Source organism: Callospermophilus lateralis, chromosome 17 (assembly GCF_048772815.1).
Source record: "Callospermophilus lateralis isolate mCalLat2 chromosome 17, mCalLat2.hap1, whole genome shotgun sequence".
In the NCBI taxonomy this organism is placed as follows: Eukaryota; Metazoa; Chordata; class Mammalia; order Rodentia; family Sciuridae; genus Callospermophilus; species Callospermophilus lateralis.
The window spans coordinates 73,051,623-73,071,607 of NC_135321.1; the positions used below are offsets into that span (position 1 = coordinate 73,051,623).

The window sequence follows — 19,985 nt, forward strand, 5'->3', positions numbered from 1 at the left end:
TCATCAAGAACTAGCTTTGGAATGAGACAGACCTAGATTTAAATTTTGGTTTATCTATTACTCCAAATCAAAACAAAATTCACCACTTTTATACAGAGTAAGATAAATGTCCCCTTGTCCCCATGTATTTATCATCCCCCAAGTACATGCCCAACCTTAACAATTTCAGACACTCACTTCCTCCACTCACCTCCTTTGCATCTGTGTTTCTTTGAAGCAAACTTGAGGCATTATGCCATTTTATTCATTAAATAACCCACCGTCATTTCCATAACTATATTAAGTAATTTTAATCAAATATATAAACCAGTGTACAAATTCCTAATAGATATATCCCATAGATGTACTTAGGTATAACACTTATGTCGAATCAATACATTATAGTTGGTTGCTATGTAGCTCAGATCTTTTTTAACTTGGGTTTTTCCTCTTTTTCCTGACAGTTTATTAGTTGAAGAAATCAAGTTTTTTTTTTTTCTTTTTCTCCTGTGAAGCTTGCCATGGTCTTTATTTTGCTAATTACGTCCACAAGATATTTCCTCTAAGCGAGAGGATGGATATAGTGTTAAGTCAGATTGTTTCTTTAATTGGAGAAAATATTTCATGAGGGATGCAATATTCCTCATGGAAGGATGTCCATGATGTCTGTCCCCCTTTAGGTAATGTTGATTTTTATTTCTTTAATTTTGAAATAACTTCAAACTTACAGAACAGTTGGAAGGAAAACACATTAAAAACAAACAAACAGGGGCTGGGGATGTGGCTCAAGCGGTGGCGCGCTCGCCTGGCATGCGTGCGGCCCGGGTTCGACCCTCAGCACCACATACAAACAAAGATGTGTCCGCCAAAAACTAAAAAATAAATATTAAAAATTCTCTCTGCCTGTCTCTCTCTCTCTCACCTCTCTCTTTAAAAACAAACAAACAAACAAAAACAAAAACTCGTATTATTCACTGTAGATCCTCATTTGAATTTGTCAACTGACCCAATAGGATATTTATGTTTTTTCAACCCTTTCAAGGATCTAGACCTTGGTTGGGCCTTCCTTGACTTTAACATCTTTGAAGATCACAGGCTAGTTTTTTTGTAACGTGCCCTTCAATTTGGTTTGTCTGCTGTTTCCACATGGTGAGTCTGAGGTTATGCATTTTGGGTAGAAATGTCACAGCAGTGACTGTTTTTCTCACCGAATCCCTCAAGTGCCACAAGGTGTCGTTTGTCCCATGATTCGAAATGTTTGTCGTCACATCATTAAAGTGGTATCTGCCAAGGTTTACCCACTATAAGTTATTCTTTCTCCCTTCATAGTTAGTGATTTATGGAAAGATGCTTTGAGACCATGTGAATTTCCTTGTTCCACACCCAGTTTTGACCCAGTAATTCTAGAACCCATTTATGTTTTTTTGCCTGAATTAATTATTGTGATAGATAACTAAAGGGAGATTTTCAAATTCCATCACTCATTCTTTATTTACTATTTGGCATTCTACACTGTAAAGAAGAATTTTTTCTTCACTTATTTATCATTTTATTTTAGTGGGGAATCCTGTTTTTTCAATGGAATATAATCTTATTATCAGTTGATGCTTCAGTTGTCTTACATTTGTCCAGTAGGAGCCGCTTCAAGCTGTTAACTATGTTCTTTGGACACATCTTCACCATTCCTGCATTCTTTACTCTGTGGCCCAGTAAGATCTTCCATCTTGTTCTTTCTCTGCTCCAACCCTGAAATCAACCCTTCCTCTAAGGAGCCATTGTTCCTTTTAGTGAAGAATAAGTACTACTTAGGAACCAAAATTTGGGCATGCTCACTACTACTGGCATGTTAAGATTCTCAGACTTCTCAGGGGACCAAGCTGGGGAATATGTGTTTGTACATATACATACGTATCTACCTACTTTTTACATGTATATTTATTGCTATTTCTATTGACACATATTGAAAACCATGAATTCACACTGTTACTTTCAATTTGAATTCAACATTATCTATTGTTCCAGATTTTCCTTTTTTTGTTTATGATTTTCTTCTCCAAGAATGAGAGACCTGTGCTCACTTCAGCAGCACATATATTACAACTGGGATGATACCCAGGAGATTACCATGGACCCTGCTCAAGGATAACACACAAATTCATGAAGCATTCCATATTTTTCTACAGTCTTCCCTTTTATAGTTCATCAGCTACAAAATAAAATAAAACTTTTGCATGATTTGCTGTTTCAAGATAAAAAGAATGAGAAACCTGGCTCTTCTTACTCCTTACGTGCTTACTTATGTACTCAGCCTCCCTTTACCTGGCCAGTCTTTCAACCCTGCACAGCCATTACCTGCCTCAGCAATTTTTTTCCACACAGAGCCATACTCTGCCCAGCCACATACTGTATACCACTCTGCTAGTTGCCTTCCCTGCCTTATCCCTGACATCTGCTCGATGACCTCTGCTTAGGGCTACCTAGTGTTTTTTCTTTTCTTGATGACACATATATTTGTATATTCTTATACATTGAAATGTTGAGATAAGTAGATATTCCTATAAAGTTGTAAGAAATAGTACAGAAGAATCCCTCTTTTCCTTTACCTAGTTTCCACTAATAGTAACATCTTAAGGAGCTATAGTATCATAATCATCACAGCCAAGATTTTGACATCGTTACAGTCAAGATCAACAGGAGGGTGCCTCTTACTTCCTTTTATATTCAAGGCAATTGCTAATGTTCCCTAGTTTTATAATTTGTCATTTTAGCAAAGTTATGCAAATGAAGTCATACAGTGCATAACCCTTTAGGATTGGCTCTTTTTTCATTCAGTGTAATTCCCTTGAGTTTCGTCCAGGTGTCATGTGTTTTGATAGTGTATTCCTTTGTATTGTAGAGTAGCATTCCATGATATGGATGTACAACAGTGTGTTTATCTTGTCACTCCTTGAAAGGTGTGTGGGTTGTTTCCAGTTTGGGACTATTATGAAATAAAGCCACTCTGAACATTCACGTGCAGGTTTTAGTGTGAAGATGAGTTTTTATTGTTGTAAGGTAAAATCTCAAAAGCATACTAGGTCAGATGATAGTTGCCTCTTTCATTTTATATGAAACTACCAAAGTGTTTTCTAGAGGTGTCGAACCATTTTACATTCTTACAGCACTGTATAAACAATCAAGTCCTCAGCAGCATTAGTTGTTACCACTGTTTATTCTAGCCATTCTGACAGGCATGTAGTAATATCTCAGTGTTGTTGTAGTTTGTTTTTCCGACGTCGGGGATCCAACCTAGGAACTCCTACATGCTAGGCAGGCACTCTACCACTGAGCGGCATCCCCAACCCCTCTTTATGGCTTTAATTTGCATTTCTCCAATGGCTAATGATTATAACCATCTTTTCATGTTCTTATCTGTCATCTGTGTATTCTCTTCTGACCTGTCTATGCGTGTCTTTTGTCCACTTTCTTAATTGGATTTTTAAAATTGTTGGGCAATTTATACAATCTGGACATTAGATCTTTATTTGACATATGCTTTTGAAAATATCTTTTTCCAATCTGTAGCTTACCTTTCCAGATCTTCCTGATCTTTTTCTGAGAAAAAGTTTTGAATTTCATGATGTCCAGTTTTTCTTCTGTGTATTGTACTTTTGGTGTCAGGTCTTCAGAATACAGCCTGTTCCAGTGTCTTGAAATTTTGTGGGTCTGTTTATAGATTCTCTCTTCTGTGTCATTGATCTGTACATCTGCCCTCCACCAATACCACCCTGTTGTGATTACTGTAGAGTAATGCTTCCCATTTATTTTTATTTTTCAAGATCATTTTAATTAGAATCTGTGACTTTTCATAGAAATTTTAGAATAAGCTTATGTATGTCAACCAAAAGCCTTGCTGGGATTTTGATGAGAATTAAACCTATAAGTCAATTCAAGGAGATTTCCATCTTTACTATGTTGACCTAATCCAAGAATTGATCCATTTCTTGTAAGTTGTCAAATTTAGGAGCACCAAGTTATTTGTACTAGTTCTTTATTATTTTTTAAATGACTGCCAGATCTATCGTGATAGACTGTTTCATTTCTTACATTGGTCATTGTGTCTTCTTCTTTTCCTTTTGTCAGTCTTTCTAGAAATTTATCAATTTCATTTTTTCATAGAGCCAGCTTTTAGTTTAACTGATTTTCATCATTGTTTCCCTGTTTTTATATTTTGATTTATGTTCTTACTTTTTATCCTTTCAATGATTGCTTTGGGTTATTTGCTCTTATTTTTCTAGTGTCTTATGTTGGAACTTAGATTATTGATGGGAGACCTTTCTTATTCTCTAATATAAGCATTAAGTGATATAAACTTCCTTTACCACTCTGCTTTACCAACAGCTATGTATGTTGTATTTTCATTTTGATTCAGTTCTATGTGTTTTGTAATTTCCTTTGAGACTTCCTCTTTGACTCATGAATTATTTATAAGTTTGATGTTTAATTTCCAAGTCTTAGGAAATTTTCCCTGTTATGTTTCTATTATTGATTTTTAGTTTGCTTCCATTATGATCAGAAAAATAATCTCTGTAAAAGCCTTTAAAAAAAAAATCAATGCCAAGACATTATAATTAAAATTCTTGTGGATAATTTCAACATATCATGTATTTATTGATTGTTTCTTCTCACTCGTTGTGATTTTCCTAGTTTGTGATATGACAAGTGATTTTCAACTGCATCTGGGACATTTTGGATCCTAGGTTTTCTCCTATTAGCAGGCAGTCTCTCTGTTGAGGGTCTATCTCAAGACCAAGGTCCGTGTGTGTATTCAGCTCCCTGCTCAGCCTTGCTGACACCATGCCAACAAAAGCAAGGGCCTCCTTGCACATGGCCAGGTGGAAACTCAGCTCTCCCACCAGCTCTGTTGACATCTTCATGGTGAAGATGGGGCACTGCCTTGCACTGTCATGTTGTCTTTGAGTAGGGGCGTAAGATCAGCTCCCTGAATAAATAGGTTGCTAATGCAGGCCCCACTGCCACCTGAGAGGGGAAGTCGAAGGTGACTCATACCACTTTGTTGCTGCAAGATGTGGTTGAAGCTCATTTCCCTGCTAGGCCCTGGGGACCCTATCGGAGGAGGAAGTAGGAAGCATAGTACCAACTACCCTGCCTCCTGCCACTGCTTTTCTCCTCGTGGATACCATGTGGGGATACCATGGGGCTCAGCATCCCTCTGGACCCTGTTGGCCCTAGGGAGTGGGTGGGGAATGTTGGTCATCCTGCCTCACCATTTCATTCTGCCTTATTCCTCATGGATGGCAGGTAGGAGTAGGGAGGCTCAGCATCCTTCTGGGCTCCACTAACACTGGGGTAGACAGGCCATGCCAGCTAGCCTGGCTCCACGCTGCATTATTCATTTATATTGCTGCAATATATGTGGAGGTTTGTATTGTATGTGGAGGTTTGTATTGTATGTGGAGGTTTGTCTCCCCACCGGCCTTCCTTAAGACATTTGGGGGAAAGCAGAGTGCTCACTGTTCTCAGCTTGCACGTCTCTGATGCTGCATGGGTGTGGAGGTTTAGTTCTCCACTGGGTTACTGACATGGGATGGATGGTGAGCCTAATGTCAACTATCTATGCTTCAAAACCTGTAGTAAGACTTTTTTTTTTTTTTTTTTTGTACCAAGGATTGAACCCAGGGGCACTTAACCACTGAGTCACATCTCCAGCCCCCTTTTTTAAATGTTTTATTTTGATACAGGGTCTTGTTAAGTTGTTAAGGGTCTCACAAAGTTGGTGAGGCGGTTTTGAACTTGCAATCCTCCTGCCTCAGCCTCCAGAGCTCCTGGGATTACAGGCGTACACTGTAATAAGACTTCTTGTTGCTACGTGATGATGGAGGCTCAGCTCAAGCAAGGCCTTCATAACACAGCTTTGGCAGAGGAATTGCAGCACTTCCCAGTTTCATTTGATGAGGTGTGGAAAATTTTTTTATGAAGAAATTACCACTCAAACATTTAAAAAATTATTGAGATATAATGAAAATCATATAAGTATATGACAATTTAAATTATACTATGTAATTATATAATGAAATTCAGCCTTTTGAAGTAGTGTATACACATTGATTTTTAGTGTATACATGAGATGGTGCAATCACTACTATCTAAATTCAGAACATTTTCTCAGACCAAAATGATACCATAAACCAGTTAGCAATCTGTCCCCTTTCCATCTTTTCGCTCGCTGGCAGCCCTTGGTCACTTTCTGTCTCTGTGGATTTGCCTGTTTAGGACATTTAATATCAGAAAAATAATACAATGTGTGGTCTTTTGTGTCCGCCCTTTTCCACTTAATATAACGTTATAATGTTTTCAAGATTTAACCATGCCCTACTGTATATCAGCACTTCATCCATTTTATTACTGAATAATACTGCATTGTGTGTACGAGATTTTGTGTCTCCGTTTGGGTTGATGGACCCTGGATTGCTTCAGCATTTGACTACTACAAATAGAACTGTTATGAACATTTGCAGACACGTTTTATGTGGATGTATTTTTTTTTGTTGTTTTTGCTCTGGGCATAAACCTCAGAGTGGAATTACTGTGTTTAACATGTTGAGGAACTAACTGTAAGTCAAATTGTTTTGATTTGTGTATCCCTAATGACTAATAATGTTGAACATTTCTTCACCTACCTATATCCTCTTGGGAAAAATGTCTATTCAAATTCTTTGCCCATTTTAAAAAATATTTATTTTTTAGTTGTAGTTGGACATAGTACCTTTATTTTATTTATTTTTTTGTGGTGCTAAGGATCAAACCCAGGGCCTCACACGTGCGAGGCAAGTGCTCTACCACTGAGCCATAACCCCAGCCCACTCTGTGCCCATTGGGTAATTGATCTTTTTATTCTTGTGTTGTAAGCTCCTTACATATTCTGAATGTATTAGTTTACTGTTAATTAATTATTGATTATTATTAACACTAGTTTATTGGTTTGCTCTTTCTGGCTTTCTTCATTTGTTCTTTTGAGTTTTGAGTTCTTCATTTGTACATCAGCTAGACTACTAGTGGTAGTTTTTGAGGTCACTCTGAGGTTTGTTCTTATTCCACCAGAGTACTTCTTAGTTATCTCTTTCTCTGGTTCTCTTTGGTAATCTAGCTGATGTACAATTTTTCTCATTGCTCAGGTAGCCACCAATCTCCTCTAAATTGCTTAACATCAAAGCCTCCATTGTTTTTGAAAGCATCCATAGGTGTGAACTGAACCTACATTTGTTCTTTTGAGTTTTGAGTTATTGTTTTTACCTTGTTGCTTCAGTACAACTCTACTTCCACCTATTTCCTTTATGATTTTTATATAGATTACGTTTCTGTTTTGTTACAGATCTAACAGTGCAATTACACACTTATTATTTTGTACATGCATATTTTTAAAAATCACCTAAAGGAAGAAAAGGGAAGAAATAAACATTTATATTATCTCATGTAATTACTGTCTTTTATGTTACACTCCTTTGTAATTTATGGGCATCTTTCCTGTTACATGCAGTCACCTCGTTGTCATGGGTTACGTGGCTTTCAACCTGAAGAAGTTCCTTTAGTATTTCTTGTAAGGTGGGTTTTCTGGCAACAAATTCTGTTTCTTGTTTACCTGGAAATGCCTTTAATTTCTCTTCATTTTTGAAAGATACTCTTGTGGGGTAAGAGATTCTGGTTGGTTGAGCTGGACACAGTGATGCGTGCCTGTAATCTCAGCAATGCGGGAGGCGGAGGTAGGAGAATCATGAGTTTGAGGCCAGTCTGGGCAACTTATCAAGACCCTGTCTCAAAAATAAGATATACAAAGGGCTGGGGGTGTAGCTCAGAGGTAGGGCATCCCTCAGTCAAAGACCAGCACTGGAGGGGGAAAGGAAAAGATCCTGGTTGAGAAGGTTTTATTTTTAGTACTTTGCATATGTCATCCCTCTGCTTTTTGATCTCCATTGTTCCTGATGAGAAATAACTGTTAATCTTGTCCTTTTCTCTCATTTTGGAGCATTTTTACTATTTTATTTTTTACCATGGTGTTTCCTGTTATATATCTTTGTATTATCCTGCAGAGAGCTGGTTGAACTTCTTGGATGTATAGATTGTTTTTTATCATATTTGGGAAATTTTAAGCTGTCATTTTAAAAAAATTTTCTACTCCTTTCTCTGCATTTCTTCTGGCACATATTCACATGTGTGTATATTGATATACTTAGTGCTGCCCCGCATTTCTCTGAGGCTCTGTACATTTTTTCTATATTTTTTATTCTTCAGAGTACATAATCTCTATCAATCTGTCTTCAAGTTCTCCAATTCATCTGAAGCTTCAAGTCTGCTCTTGAGTGAATTCATCATTTTTTTTTACTTTTCATTTTATTTGTTTGTGAATTGCCACTTGCTTTTAAAAATGATATTTCTTTATTGATAATGAATCTGAAGAGAAAATGTCATTATAGCTTCATTTACTTTTTTTTTTAAATCTTTTAGTTGTTGCTGGACCTTTATTTTATTCATTTGTATGTGGTGCTGGGAATCAAACCTAGTACCTCACACATGCTAGGCAAGCACTCTTCCACTGAGCTATAATCCCAGGCCCCTTTACTTTTTTAAACTTGGTATTTCTTTTAATTTAGTTAATTTTTATTGTTACATTACAATTATGCATAATAACGGGATTCATTTTGCCATATTTGAACAGTTTCATTTCCCAGTTTGTTCCTTTCCCTCTCCTCCTCCCTCTCCCTGATCTGTTTGCTCTACTCTACTGGTCTCCCTACTATTATTGTCATTGTTATTTTAATTAGTGCATTATATTTATATGTAATTGTGATTCATTATAGTATGTTCGTATATGGACACAGCATCATTTGGTAGATTTCATTTCTCAGTACTTTCCCATGGCCTCCTCCCTCCCTCTTGATCCCCTTCCTTTTCTCTGTTGATTGCCCTTCTCTTTTCATGAGATTCACCCTTTTTAAAAATTCCTTTTCTTGTTTTCTCTCTAGCTTCCACGTATGAGAGAAAACTTTCAACCTTTGACTTTCTGGGTCTGATTTATTTTACTTGATATTCTCCATTTATACCCATTTACCAGCAAATGACATAATTCCATTCTTCTTTATGACTGAGTAGAACCCCATTGCGTACATATACCACGTTTTCTTTATCTGTTTGTCTGTTGATATGTACCCAGGCTGGTCCATAACTTAGCTGTTCCAAATTGCACTGATATAAATGTTGTTAAACATGAATCAATATAATGTGCTGATTTTTAGTACGTTGGAGGTATATACATAGCTTCCTTTACTTTTTTAGGCATTATTTCCTTTAGGTCTTCAAATATAATGCACTAATTAAAGGCTGCTTTGAAATCTTTGGCGTATCATATGTCTGGGCTTTCTCACAGATAGTTCATATTGACCCCTATTTCTTTCCATCTCCCAATTGTTGTTGAAACTGGAAATTTTAGATGGTGGCTTGTTTTTATTGTTGTTTACTTGTGGCTTTGTTAAAAGATGACCATTTTAGTGAAGTCTGTTTTCTCCTTAGTTTAAGGCCTTTGATGTGACTCCTCAGAGGATATGATCTGCCGCTAGGCAAACAGTTACCTTGAGATATCAATGAATCTATCAGGGCTCTCTTTCTCTTTCACAAATCTTACTGTTAACCCTAACCCCTAACCCTCAACTGTTAGCACAGCAGCTTGCTGGTTCCACTAATTGCCCTCTGATTACTCTGATGTTTAACAAAGCCTTGGAACATCTATTGCTCCACAGTCTGATCTAATTAAGTTTGAGCAGTGGTAGTTTTTGAGGTCACTCTGAGGTTTGTTCTTACTCCACCAGAGTACTTCTTAGTTATCTCTTTCTCTGGTTCTCTCTGGTAGTCTAGCTGATATACCTGAGCAATAAGAGAAACTGTATATCAGATTTGGTGTTAAGCAATTTAGAGGAGATTGGAGCCACCAATCTCCTCTAAATTGCTTAACACCAAAGCCTCCATTGCTTTTGAAAGCATCCATAGGTTTTGTTCCAGATAAAGATAGTTTTGGGGGAGAGCTTCTGAATTTAAAGACCTTCTCCCTCTGGACAGAATCTCTGGGCCATGGCTCTAGGGCTTGGGACAGAACAGTGGCCGGCTTCTCTGAGTAATTTCCCTGCCTTGCAAACTGAGTAGGGGCAGAAGCTTCTGGTCTTCATGACTTTCCTGAGTGTGGAACTTGTGATATCTATAAACAAGGTAGAGTGAGAGCAGTTTAGAACCAAGTATTCTCAACTTGCTGCAGTAAAAAAGATTAGTATAGAAAATTCAGGATCTAAGTAAATGCAAGATGTCCTTTGTTCATGGATTAGAAGACTTATTATTGTTGAGATGCCAGCACAACCTAAAATGAACTACAGATCCATTGTAATCCAAGTTAAAACTGTAACAATGGTTTATGCAGAAATAGAAATAATCCATCCCCAAATTCACAAGACTCTCAGAGGATTTCCAAATAGCCAAAATAATCTTCTAATATATTGAACCAAGTTAGAGGATTTATTTTCTGATTTCAAAACTTCCTACAAACCATGTTGATCAAAACAATATAGCAAAGGCATAAGACAAACACAGACCAGGGGAATAGAACAGAGAGCCCAGAAATAAGCCCTCACATATATGGTCAAATGGTCTTCAAGAAGGGAATCAAGACCACTCAGTGGGGAAAGGACTGTATTTTCAATAAATGGTGTTGGGAAAACTAGATATTCATATGGAAAAGAAGGAAGCTAGACCCTTCCCTTATGCCATTTACAAATGTCAACATGGATCAAACACCTAAACAGCTTAAAGTCTTAGAAGGAAACCTAGGGATAAAGCTTCATGATGTTGGATTTGGCAGTGTTTTCTCAGGTATGACACCAAAAACACAGACAACAAAGAAAAAGTAGATGAATTGGACTTTATCAGAATTAAAAATTCATGTGCATCAAAGGATATTATCAGTAGAATTACAAAGCAGCCTACAGAATGGGAGAAATTATTTGCAAATTACATATTTAATAAGGGAGTGCTAAGAAATTATTTGCAAATCACATATCCAGAATATATAAAGAGCATCCCAAACCCAACAACCAAAACACAAACAAACGCTGGGCACAGTGGAGCACACCTGTCATCCCAGCCCCTCAGGAGGCTGAGGCAGAAGGACCACAAGTTCAAAGCCACCTCAGCAACTTAGAAGCCTGGGTAACTTAGTGAGACCCTGCCTCAAAAATAAATAAATAAATGCCTGGGAGGTTGCTCAGTAATTAAGCACCCCTTTAATCCCTGGTACCAAAAACCAATCAAACAAAGATGAGCAAAGGATTCAAAAGACATTTCTCTAAAATAAGATATACAGGTGGCCAGATAAACACATGAAAATATGCTCAATATTATTGGCCATTAAGGAAATGGAGATAAAAGCCAGAATTAGATACTATTATATGCTCATTGGAAAATACCATACACACACACACACACACACACACGTATACACACATATATATGAGTACATATAGACATATATATGTACATACACATACACACAAATATATCCAAAATAATAAGTTTTGTTAAGGATGTGGAGAAGTGGGAGCTCTTGCATGTTGGTGAGAATATAAAATGGTACAGCTGCTCTGAAAAACAATATGGCAGTTCTTTAAAAACTTAAAAATAGAATTATCATATGATCCAGTAATTTAACTTCTAGCTATTTACTCAAAAGAGACTGAAACAGATATTTGTATACCCATGATCACAACAGTATTATTATAATAGCCAAAAAGTAGAAGCAACTCAACTATCTACCAATAGATTAAAAAAAATAAGTACAAGGTGATGTATATCTGTAACGAAACGTTATTCAGCCTTAAAAAGGAAGGAGATTCTGACACATGTTGCAACAGGGTGAACCTTGAGGGTCTTATGTCAAGTGAAATAAGCCAATCACTAAAGGACAAAAATGGCGAGTCAGCTCAGGGAAGGCATCTAAATCATCAAATTGATGGAGACAGAAAGTAGAATGGTGGTTGCCAGGGACAGTGGGTAGGAGTGGGGGACAAGGCGGAGCTATCCTTTAATGGGTGTAGAGTTTCAGTTTGGGAAAAAAGGAAAGAATTCTGGAGATGAATCTTGGTGATAGTGCACAACAATGTGAATATACTTCATACCAGAGAACCCTATGCCTAAAAATGGTTTAAATGGTAAATTTTGTTATCCATGTTTGTTGCAGTTAACGAAGAGAAAGAAGGAAAAGGGAGAACTTCCTCTTCTTTTTTTTTTCCCTTCCTACCTGAATAATTCCAAAAGCCTCTTAATGGGGCCCAGCAAGGTTGGCATATACACCAGCGTATGGGGTGAGGCTGTCATACTAGGCCACAAAGGGTGAAAGGGGAATTCATATGGGACAGCCCAGCAGTGCTGAGATGTGAGTCTGAGGTCTGAATGGGAGGTTGGCCTAGCCTGGGGTGCAGGACTCAGGTCAGGGTGGGAGGGCTCCTAAATAGTGGCATGGTCTTGCAAGGGATATTAGAATACAGTTAGGGTGAGTGGGCCACCATACAGGTGGGCAGAGTCCAGAGACAGAGCTGACCAGGTTGAAGATGGGACACGGGACAAATGAAAATGGTAGTGGCAGTCAGCATTTTATTTAGAGAATCTTCCATATCGGGAAGAGAAGCACTAAGAAGATGAGTTATATTGAGATCTGTTTCTAATGCCACATACTAGAACAACATTAACAGCAGATCTAGTCCAAATAAGGAAAGTCTTGTAGAAGTTCTGTCTTCAGATATCTGAAAACCTTGCAAATCAAAGAAATGCTTGTTTTATTTTATCATATAATTTTATTTCTTAATTTGGAGGAAAAGTATAGAACCAATTTTAATAGAGAAGTGGATTTAGACTCAATAGTAGGAATTTTTTTAAGCTTTTTTTTTGTTGTTGTTGTTGTAGTTGGATACAATACCTTTTTATTGTATTTATTTATTTTTATGTGGTGCTGAAGATCCAACCCAGCGCCTCGCACATACTAGGCCAGCAGTCTACCACTGAGCCACAACCCCAGCCCAATAGTAGAAATTTTTAAAAAATGATTTTTTAGTTGTAGATGGACACAGTATTTTTATTTATTTATTTATGTGGTGCTGAGAATCAAACACAATGCCTCTCACATGTGAGATAAGTGCTCAACCACTGAGCTACAACCCCAGTCCCTCAATATTAGAAAAATTTTGAGCAAACAGTTGAACAGCTAGTTGCCTTGTGAAAAATGAACTTCCTGTCACAAAAGGGAGAGCACAAGGCTGGGAAGTCATCATTTTAGCCAAATTCCTGGAAGTGACTCATTTATGGACCTAGGGACCTCCATCTCCCACACATTCCTGGGTCTGTTGTTGTATAAGGTTGTTTGAATAGGAAGAAATAGCCCTTGCCAAATCTTGAGTATAGAACAAAATGAATGACCAATTCTTGATTCCAGATCTGCTTAGGATGTTCTGTATTTGAACCAACTATTGCATAGAAATTGAGGAGGAAAAGACTGAGTACTCATTGGTACTGTTTAGCAGGTTTATGGTTTTTATTGTGCTTATCACAAGTGTAGATTCCTTTGCATTTACAGTGACCAGTACCTCATTTGGTTCCTTATATATTATTCTAGATCTGGTTCTGTCTGATTGCATGGCTATGAAAGCCAGTGGTCACAACCATTTTCGATCTAGAGACCATAGCATGGCACTCATCATTTTTATGCTTCCTATGCAGTGGTGATTTTGGTGGCCAGGGAGTACAGGACTGATCTGCCACATGGATTCCTTTTGCATTATTTTCCTGCTTTCTCTTAGAACATACTTTTTCCCTAGAGACAGTATGTTTGAAAGTAGGGAGAAGAGCAAGACAAGAATTGAGGCATAATTCCCTATGATTTTATATTCATGAAATAAAGAAAACTGAACACCTCTTTCATATGTACTTATTTAGAAAAATGCATTGTCATAGAAGGGAAAAAATAGATCAGTTGTTAGCAGGTAAGTGAGAAAACAACAGCAGTGTTGGTTCTTGTGACCTGCAAATAAATTCTGACCATGGAGACAGAAGAGAGGAACAGAAAGATGATGAGGGTTTGTTGAGGTGATGTTCTAAAGACTCTCTGTGGCCTTCATGAAAAAGTTCTTTACCTATTGTCTGTGGAAAGCATGACCCTCCTTAAAATTACTCTCACACTAAAGTATTGCCACGTTATATAAAACATGAAATGGGAATTAAAATAGTCTTGCTAGTTCTGTTTATCCAAAAATAAGACTTCTATTTTTTTGTATTGGCAATTTTAAACAAAAGTTAAAATGTTCTCTATCAGTTTGAACAATTCAGCAATAGAAATTAATAATTCACTTCAATTTAAGTCTTTAAATTGATTTTCTTTTTTTTAAAAAAATATTTATTTTTTATTTAATTTTTTAAGTGGACACAATATCTTTATTTTTATGTGGTGCTGAGAATCGAACCCAGTGCCTCACGCATGCTAGGTGAGCATGTTACCACCTGAGCCACATCCCCAGCCCCTGATTTTATTTTTTAAAAAATATTTTTTTAATCGTAGATGAACACAATACTTTTATTTTATTTGTTTTATTTTTATGTAGTGTGGGGGATCAAACCCAGTGCCTCACCGCATGCTAGGCAAGTGCTCTACTACTGAGCCACAACCCCAGCCCAAATTGATTTTCTGTTTTAAAAATTATTTGTTCTTTTTAGCTACATATGACAGTGCAATGTATTTTAACATATTATACATACGTGGAGTATAACTTCCCATTCTTGTGGCTGTTCTTGATGTGGAGTTATACTGGTTTAGTATTCATATATAAGCATAGGAAAGTTATAGATTAATTCTAGTGTCTTTCCTATTCCCATTCCCATCCCCTCTCTTCATTCCCCTTTGTCTAATCAAATGAACTTCTGTTCTTCCCCCCTTATTGTGTACTAGCATCTGCATATCAGAAAGAACATCCAGCCTTTGGTTTTTTGGGATTGGCTTATTTCACTTAACATGATAGTCTCCAGTTCCATCCATTTACTGGCAAATGCCATAATTTCCTTCTTCTTTATGGCTGAGTAATATTCCATTGTATGTATATATGTGTATATTATATATATATAATCACATATATGTATATAATATATATATATATATATATATATATATATATATATATATATATATATATAAAATCACATTTTCTTTATTCATTCATCTGTTGAAGGGCACCTACATTGGTCCCATAGTTTAGCTATTGTGAATTGAGCTACTATAAACATTGATGTAGCCACTTCCCTATAGTATGCTGATTTTAAGTCCTTTGGCTATTTACCAAGGAATGGAATTACTAGGTTAAATGGTGGTTCCATTCCAAGTTTTCTGAGGAATCTCATACTGCTTTCCATAGTGATTGCACCAATTTGCAGTTCCACCAGCAAAAATGCAGTCCCCACATCCTTGCCAACACTTATTCTTGCTTATATTCTTAATAATTGCCATTCTGACTGGAGAGAGATGAAATCTCAATATAGTTTTCTCTAATTGCTAGAGGTGTTGAATTTTTTTATATATTTGTTGACTGATCATATTTCTTCTTCTGTGAAGTGTCTGTATTTGTTTTTTTGGTGTTAAGTTTTTTGAGTTCTTTGTATCCTGGAGATTAATGCTCTATCTGAGGTGCAGATGGCAAAGATTTTCTTCCATTCTGTAGGCTCTGTCTTCATATGATTGATTGTTTTCTTTGCTGTGAAGAAACTTTTTAGTTTGATACCATCCCTTTATTGATTCTTGATTTTACCTCTTGTGCTTTAGGAGTCTTGTTGGAGAATTTAGTTCCGAAGCTGATATCATGGAGATTTGGGCCTAGAAGTGCAGAATATCTGGTCTAATGCCTAGGCCCTTGATCCACTTTGAGTTAAGTTTTGTGGAAGGGGAGAGATAAGGGCTTTAATTTCATTTCATGTGGATTTCCAGTTTTCCCAGCACCATTTGTTGAATAGGCTATCTTTTCTCCAACTTATGTTTATGGCACCTTTGTCTAGTATGAGATAACTGTATTTATGTGGATTTCACTCTGTATCTTCTATTCTGTACCATTGGTCTGCATGTCTGTTTTGGTGTCAATACCATGCAGTTTTTGTTACTATAGCTCTGTGGTATACTTTAAGGTCTGGTGTTGTTATGTTTTCTGCTTCACTTTTCTCACTAGGGATTGCTTTGGCTATTCTGGGCCTCTTATTTTTCCAAATGACAAATTGATTTTCAAGTGCTAGAGCAAATGTGCTTTCTTATGGATGCATGAAACCCAATGTGAGTACATAGAACTAACTAAATTGACCCACAGAATTAAAAAGTATTTTGAAGAGAATATAAAAGTCCACTTTGATTCCAGTACAAAATCTTTAATTCTAACTAAGAATTAAAAAATAATCCCTTTAAAGTTGTTTGCATGATTTTTTTTTTTTTTTTTTGCAACATAGTATGAATAAAAAATGTGTGCTTAGACAGCAGGAAGTGATAGAGGTGGTGAGAGTTCTGGGACAAAGGATATTAAGACAAAAACGTATCAGATGTAGTATAGTGTCCTTTAATCCTTATTTTCATGCTGTTTTTCTCTCTGACCCAGTAAGGGGGGGAGTCTCTATTGAGTTACCAAAAAATGTTCCTTTTCTGCTTCTTCGTACATGCTTCTTAAAACATGTAAAGACACCCAGGCACGGTGGCAATGCCTGTAATCCCAGCTGCTCAGGAGGCTGAGGCAGGAGGATCACAAGTTCAAAGCCAGCCTGGGCAACTTTGCGAAACCCTGTCTGAAAATAAAACATTTTTAAAAGGGCTGGGGATGTAGCTCAGTGGTAGAGAGCTTCCCTAATATGGGCCAGGCCCTGGGTTCAATCCCTGGCACCAGGTTTAAATATCAAGATGTGAAGAAAGACTCAACTAAATAAAAGCATGAGCTTTGGAAATTATTTTTTTTTTACCTATCATCTCATCCCCAGGAATTTACTAAAGGAGAAACATAGGTTCTAGTCTTGAATAGTTTAATATTAGTCTTATTTTTATATAAAAATCATTGATAATAGCCTAAATGTCCAATAGCCAAGGAATAACTAGGTAAACTATGATGTATCAAATTAATGTGTCCTAATCTTTGTGATCCCATTAAATAAAAATCTGAAGGAAGAGAAAGCAAAATGGGAAGATGCTCCTACACTGACTGGAAAGATGTATTCACAATGTGATTACAAATATGAAGAGAATCTATAAAGTATATGGAAAAATTGGGAAAGGGAAACCAGATGGGTACCCTGAAGGTCTGCTTCTCTGTTGTAAAGCTCTGTATGGCATAAATAAAATTCATTTTAAAAAAATGGATCGTGCTGTGAATTGGGGATTTTGCCAAGAAATAGTCTTGAAGCAGCCCTTTAGACAAGTGGCCAAGCGAAGGTTTATGTGCCCACCTCTCATGACCAGAGGTGGACAAAGTTCCACTTCGTCTGCCAGGTAGGTGCAGGTTGTATTCCCAGTGCTGAGAGGTTGCTCTCGCCTGGCAGACCCTCTTTGTATTAGGCTCCACTTCTCAGCCCCTGACTCAGGGTTACTGCCTGCAATACCTTGAGTCAGCTCAGTTAGCCCGGGGTTGAGGTCAGCCCAGTTTTCAAGATTTTACAAAAGCAGAAGTTACTCATATATAAACCATACCTTCCTTAGTTGAAGTCCGAGTAAGTCCTGCACCTCATCAAATGAGCTTTTATTTTTAGTAACTTGGGGGCAGAATCACTTTTGACTTTCTCTGTAGATGTCCTTCAATGCCAGATCTCTAAGTGTCACTCATCGACACTCCTCCTTGTTGCCTAGATGCCTGCACCCCTCCAGTGGAGCTTGCCCCTGTCTAGCCTTCAGTGCATGGGCGCCATGTGAACTGCCTGAAAGATCTCACTGGTCACTTGAGCTGGGGCGCCACCATCACCTCCATCACCATCACAGTCCACCCTGACAGACCCATCCCCACAGTCACTGACCTCACCAGGCCACAGCGCAGGCTTCCTACTTTCACCTACTCAGGAGCACGGAGCCCTACCCAGAAACCTTTTCGGACTCCCTGTCATCCAGGCAGCAAACACGCAACTCCCTAGTTGGAGCATTAACAGTCCTGCCATTAGGTGCCACCTTGTTTTCCTTGTCATATCTTTTATGCTTTCTGCTCATGCAGATCTCTGTGCTGTGGGACTTCTATGTCTCTTGTCCTAAGGGTCATGAGGCCATTGCCTAGAATATTCCTCAGGCCATTTCTACAGACAGAGAAGCTGTGCTTTCTGGATTGGTGACAGAGAGGCCTTTTCACATTGTTGCACACTAAATAACAAGGGCACAGTACTTCATGCCAAATTGGGCTTCTGTGGCCCTGTCTTATTTGACATAAGTACATACTCTTGGAGAATGAAGGTGTCCTTCGACAAGGAGCTTGCTCATGACATTAATGATTGTTAAAACAGAAAAGAGCCTTATCTGTGGCTGTAGTTATGTTTCCGTTCATGCTCTGCTGAAATAGCGTTTGTGCCGAGTGTGAGCCAGGGAGAGTTCGAGTGAGCACAGGCACGGCCTGACATTTACAAGGGAAGAGGCGGACAATGAGTGCATTGGTGGGTTGTCACAGTTTCTGTTTTCTTTATATCCTTTATCCTCAAATTGCAACCTCCCCCTCATCTAGTTCCTTAAAAAATGTGATACTTTAGGGAATTTTTGTCGTAGGCCTCTATTAGGACATTGAAGCTTTCTTTTCCCCCATAGCAACAAAAGGCAAGAATTGTATTCTTGTTTTTGAGAGGTGGGGCTGCTCAGATACTTGTACCCATGGCTAATGGTTATCATCCAACAGTCGCATGGCCAGGAATTGGGTTTTCATGTTCTGAAAATAAAAATGTAAAATTAAATGTCTTCTGATACTGTGCCAGCTCTAAAAATGTCTTTATTTGTTCTAGCCAAGTGTTTCTTAAATAATTAGATCAAGAAAATATCAAGGGGAACTTGGGTATGAAAAATGGAATAATCTTTAATAATGTTGTAAGGTATTCAGTATATTTTTTATTATAGTTAACTTTTTATCTGCCCTGTTTCAAAGAGGACTAGAAGTGATTTTTTTTTCTTTAAATATCAAGACAAGGCTTGAAAAGAATAATAGAATTTAAGCTTTTTAATGTATGTAAAAGGCAGTGTTTGCATCATAAAGACATTTTTCTAAGTTCATTACAATATTTTGGGAGTAATTCTCTGAGCAGTCAGATCCTTAAGTGTATTTGAGAAACAAAATAGAGTAATCTAGATTGAGGGATAATCTCTTTAAAGTGCATCTTATTCTTCCCTATATTTGAACAATTTGTGCAAAATGCAATCCGTTCATGTAAGATTTTTGCCTGTTCAGATCTAAGTGGGAATCAGTAGTTTCTTTGTTGGTTCCTATGGAAACGAGTCAGCCTATCCTGAATAGCTCTTAGATCACACAGAATGTTGCCTGTGTCTCAGTGTACTTCCTCCCTGAGCAAGCCAGGGCTGGTTTCTCTCTGCCTCCAACTCTTGCCCCTGTGGAGCCAGCACCATGCAGGTGCAGGGTGCGCCCCGGAGACCCTCAGCCGTGCACTTCCTGAGCTCCTTTCTACAGGGCCGCCGGCACTCTACTTCTGACCCGGTCCTGAGGCTGCAGCAGGCACGCCGTGGCTCTGGCTCTGCCACAAAGCTGCTGTCCTCCTCTTCTCTCCAGGTGATGGTAGCTGTGTCCTCTGTCAGCCGAGCCGAAGAGAAACCAACTTTCCCAGAGAGGAAAAGTAAAACTGTCTTTCTTCTAATAGATTGTTACACCTTTGTATCTAAATTTAAGAATTTGAGTAGACTATTGTATTTATGCCTTTTCAAATATTGACAATTGTACATT

The 19,985-nt window shown here is 37.8% G+C and overlaps 1 protein-coding gene and 1 non-coding gene across 2 annotated transcripts in view; both read left to right on the top strand.

Moving 5' to 3' along the window:
- The window catches only part of Ptpdc1 (protein tyrosine phosphatase domain containing 1), a 70,449-nt gene that overhangs the window by 33,155 nt on the left and 17,309 nt on the right, over positions 1-19,985 (top strand). The gene's annotated exons all lie outside the window — the stretch shown is intronic.
- Positions 2,050-2,156, top strand: LOC143383043 (U6 spliceosomal RNA). The gene has a single exon (XR_013089093.1). It is a non-coding gene; the product is annotated as a U6 spliceosomal RNA (small nuclear RNA).